Here is a 5,123-nt window from a genome sequence, read left to right as displayed (position 1 = left end):
AGAGCCAAGAGTCTGAACAGCAAATAAAACATTAATGTTTTGGAAATTGTTGAAACAAAGAAAATGTTTTCTGTCCTCAGCTGGAAATCCTGCTCATCTCATCATTGTACTTGTGAGTCGTATTTGATGGTGATGTTTATGAATTAGAGGATGAAGTGTCCCCAGAGACCACTGTTTGAAATTAAAGAACTAGTGACTTGAAAATCAATAAAAGGAAATGCGCACTAATTTTTTATTGTTACCTGGTGATTTTACTAAATAAAATAAAGACAATATATGAAAATGAGGCTGTGGTTATAAGAGATCAAAGTCATAAACTTTGATCTTCACTAGAGTCCTTGAAGACTCTTTAAAAATACTGCCTTCTTAGTCAGAAAATAAGCATTAGTTGCTAGAGAGTAAAAGTGGGTATAAAGTTAATCAGATCTACCCCAATGGTGTACAACATTGATGAAATAAGATTTCTTTTAAAAAAGTGATACTGAGTCAGTTTGTCTGTTACTAGCTGGTGCCACCCATTGCTTCTCAGGACTGAAGAATCTGTTTTACTGTTCAATGTGCTTACGATTTTGAACAAATTCCCGTGGATCAACTGAAAACTTGCCTTTAACACTTCTAGACATCGTTTCTGACTAATTTGTTCCTTTGTCTACAATGGCCCTAGGTTGTAAGCAGTTTCCTCCCATCTGACAGATGTGTGGAAACCTGTGCGTAAGCCTCGGTCCATTATGAGTGTAACATAGTGAAGTTGCAACTCTACGCTACACACGAGCCATTGTTGAAATATTTTAGGCATTAAAAAAATTAAAGAGCTTAAGTTCTTGAGTAGTGATCAAAGTGAAAATTGTAAACAATTTTGTAATATCAGAATTTGGGCTGGTTATCCTGCCTTTATACTGTTGCTTTTTTTTTTATACTTAGTTTTGTTTTTTTTTTAAATTGTGTGGGATTCATTGGGCATACAAAGAATTAGGTTACACTGATCACATTTATTAAGTAAAGTCCCTCTTTTTGTGTCCCACCCCCAAGGATGTGCCATACACCATGACCCTCCCATCTCCCTCCCTCCGCTCCTCTCCCCGGTCCCACGTTCCCCTACCCTTCACCTTATATTAGATCATCTACTGCCTTCATATTAGAATTGAGTACATTAGATTCTTGATTCCCCATTCTTGTGATGCTTTACTAAGAAGAATATGTTCCACTTCAATCCAGGTTTAATACAAAAGATGTAAAGTCTCCATCTTTTTAATGACTGAATAGTAAGTATTCCATGGTATACATATACTTCAACTTGTTAATCCATTACTGGGCTGGTGGGCATTTAGGTTGTTTCCACATTTTGCCCATTGTAAATAGAGCTGCAATAAACAGTCCAGTGCAAATGTTCTTATGATAAAAGTATTTTTTTTTTCTTCTGGGTAGATGCCTGGTAACGGGATTGCAGGATCTAATGGAATTCTCTGAGGATTCTCCATATTTCCTTCCAAAAAGGTTGTAGCAGAATGCGAAAAGATATTTTCAGGGTATGAATCTGATAAAGGATTGATAACTAGAATCTACAGAGAACTCTCATTAATCAACAAAAAAAGAATAAACAATCCCATCTACCACTGGGCAAGAGATATAGATGTTTCTGGTTTAAGTGTTTAGGTTATGGTATATATGCTCATGTTTCAGCTCTAAAAATTGTTTTCTTTTTGTTACTTTATGCAGAAGCAGTGAAAAAATAATTTAAATAGCAAAAAGTAAACCAATAACCTCCTTCCAAACAATAACAACCTGATTTTTGGAAGTCAGGAAACTGGAATTATAATTTCAAGTCTGCCATGAGTTAGCAGTATAAAGGGGATAATCACCTCATGCTTTGAGTTTCATTTTCTGAATCTCTGAAGATATTTGATGAGGAGAAATTCCTGATTGCCCCCTGTATAGAAACTTAGCAATTTTAAAGTTACTGATGGGCACAGGCACACACACCTCTATCTACATAATACATCCTGACACCCCACATGACTGGGCATGATGTGCTGTCATCTATGAGTGTGTATTATGGCTTATTTCTTTTAGACAGCTTATCAATAACAATAGTAACTAATACTCCTAAGTCCATAGTTACATTTTCTTCTACATTTGGATGTAATTTAAAAACCAGGTGAAACTCCACTCTAAGCAAAGCAGAGACCAGGTGAATGCCAATCCCCAAATCTGCCTTGTATATAACATCTTTGGTATTCTATGATTTTGAGAATAATGCCATATGAGGCATATGGTTGTGAAATAAAAGAGAACTAGATGACAGGGGGTTTTGTCCTGACTTCTACTAATCAGACAACATTAGTAGGGAAGGCAATTTACTCTAACTCTTTTCCAATGGCCAATTTTTCCCTATTTTATAATAGAGGCAAAGTGCCTGGAGGCTATGAGTTTTATCTGAACTATCAAAAAACGTAATTCCTGAAAATTTTAAGTGGAGTTATTATATGTAAATATATTTCAGAATAGAAATCAATATCTACTAACAAATTTCTATATAATATTAATATAATGTCTGCTAATTATTGGCAACTCAAATAATGTAGTTGTAAACAAATTATATTTAGTGTCAGGTATGAATGTATTATAATATGCATGATATGATATGAGATAAACAAAGTTACCACCAGTACATTGGCATAGAGAGACAGCTTTAATCCTTTCAAAAGATACCCCCATCTCTAACATTTTATGATTATATTCAAAAATATGCTATTGCACTAACTTTACAGGTGATTGTGCAAAATTTTGGTACAGATGTTTAGCTCATCTTACCACTGAGCTATCAAAGGATCCCAGAAAAGTGACATAATTTCCTTGACATGCAGTTTTTTCATCTGGAAAGTGGCACAATATTATTTATCTTATGTGAATATTAAATAAGGATTAAATGAAATGATACAATTATTGGCACACGGTAGTTTAATAAAACAGTTTCCTTTCTCTTTGCATTTTAGACAAAAATCAATTGAGCATTTTTATACAAATATGTATGTATTTGAAAGAGAAATTGATTTGTAGTCTTTTGTAGCTGCAACCTGGTAAATTACACCATCTACAAACCACAGACATCATTTAGTCAGACTAGTCTAATTTAGTCTTTGTTTCTGATAACTAGTTCTAAGAGTCTAAGTTCCCAATTACATCGTCAGTTGTAAATAATTATCCCTCTATTAGCTGCTTAAAAGTGGTTATACATTTAAGTTTTACATAGTTTTTATAGACTAAGTTCTAAAATATTAAGTTTGTGTGATTCGTAGCTGAATTTCCAATTAAAAAACTAAACACTAAACCTTACTTTCATTCACAATCCAAAAGCAATCTTTCCTTGTCATCACTACATGATAGCTTATAGTTTACCTATCCTTGAGGAGTTTGTATCATCTTTGAAGTCTTTGCCAAATTTTTGGTAGGCCAGCAGGTTTTATAAGTTTCCCCTAAATGTAAGCATTTTAAGTGAATCAACTACAACTTTAGGACATTTGTCTATTTATGCATGTGTTTAGTATAAATTTAGTAATAAATTAATAAGTGATTAAAACAACATTTCTGAGAATATACATAAACGTTATATATGCATATGTATAATCAAGATATATTGATATATGATAGAGTTAACAATTTATATTTTGTGAGCTAGTCTAAGCCCATTATCCCACTACCTTTCCATAGTACTGAAATCAGCATCATTAAATTGTTTATCTCCGTTCATTCTAATTTCTATATACCTTATTATAAAATTTATACTAATATCTTCTTGCTCACTGTTTTTGCTTATACAGCTTTAGGTTTGCATGTAAACAAAAAGTGAGTGATTTTAGAATGAAGTAAAGTAAGAGTCTGTCCAACTCTGGAATTGACTCTAGACTCTAGAATAAACCTTGATCTTTAATTCAATTTGATGATGAACCTTTCTGAACAGCTGTGCTGTGTCTTGTTTTTCTTTGCACCTGCTCTTCACAGAGGCTAACATTGCATTTGCACATTAGAATGTTAACATTAAAAGAATATGGGAGTGAAGTGAAATAATTTTTCATTTAGTTACTCATTAATAAATTAATAAGCACTTTGAGCTCTGACTACATGTTCTAGGCACTAGAGATGCAGTGATGCAGAAAATTTCTTCTGTGAGTTTGTGTTTTGACAATAAGAGAAATGAGTCAAAATGTAGAGTGTTATATTTGGTAAAACATATTCATTCACCTCCATGTATGTAACAGGTGTTTACTACAGAACGCATTATTTTCACAGAAACCATCAGGCTGCAACCTTTTTTTATTCTCAAAAGAGATGTGTGACAGACATTAGAGCTCTAGATTTGAGAGGAAGTCAAACAAAGGGAGAAACGTTATACTTCTTTTGTGCAATGTACTTCTTTTGTCAAGGTAAATTGACAAATGGTCATTATTCTAAATGAATGCCAGTTAAAAGGACATGATTATAGTTTATGGAGTTCAAGTTTTTTAAGACTTTAGGTCCATTCAGATGAAGCAATGATAGCTATTTTCATTGATTTCCTGCAATTTTATCTTTTTGATTCTATCTTCTTAAATATTTAGAGAAAAAGAATGGAGACTAATGTGAGCAAATGACTTTGAAAAGCTCTTGGCTGTAATGATTAAGCCAGTGGTTCTCAACCTTCCTAATTGCTGCATTGTTACCAATGGAAAAGGGGGGTCACGACCCATAGGTTGAGAACCGCTGATCTAAGCTAAGCCAGAGTAAGACTGTCGAGATGGTAATTTCTGTGTCTATTTTGTGCTTGATGTGTTGGGATAAAATAGATGTCAAGGAGCTGATTAGCGAGCTCACTTACTTGTTTAAGGAAGAAAGATAAGTAAATTGAATATTTAATAGAAATGAGAAACAATATAAAGGATTCATGACCAGACAGAAGATGATTCATTTAGAGAGTGATGTCAGCGGTAAATGCTGTACGAGTTCAGAGGAGCAAGAACTCCCAGAAGGTGGTTGTTTGCACAACTGACTTTATAGAAGAATTGAAGTTTCATTCCAGGCATAGTTTATTTGGAAAATCGTGGAGGGAGAGCCTGTAACAGGTGGCTAACACAGTTCAAAAAGAATTT

General features: G+C 33.7%; 1 protein-coding gene across 2 annotated transcripts in view; it reads left to right on the top strand.

The window, feature by feature from the left end:
• The window catches only part of PPP1R1C (protein phosphatase 1 regulatory inhibitor subunit 1C), a 123,867-nt gene that overhangs the window by 20,085 nt on the left and 98,659 nt on the right, over nt 1–5,123 (top strand). The window lies entirely within an intron of this gene.

Source organism: Otolemur garnettii, unplaced genomic scaffold (genome assembly GCF_000181295.1).
Source record: "Otolemur garnettii isolate 467f Iridium unplaced genomic scaffold, OtoGar3 scaffold00048, whole genome shotgun sequence".
NCBI classification, from domain to species: domain Eukaryota; kingdom Metazoa; phylum Chordata; class Mammalia; order Primates; family Galagidae; genus Otolemur; species Otolemur garnettii.
The sequence above is the reverse complement of the archived record's forward strand: the minus strand, read 5'-3'. Positions and strand labels throughout refer to the sequence as shown.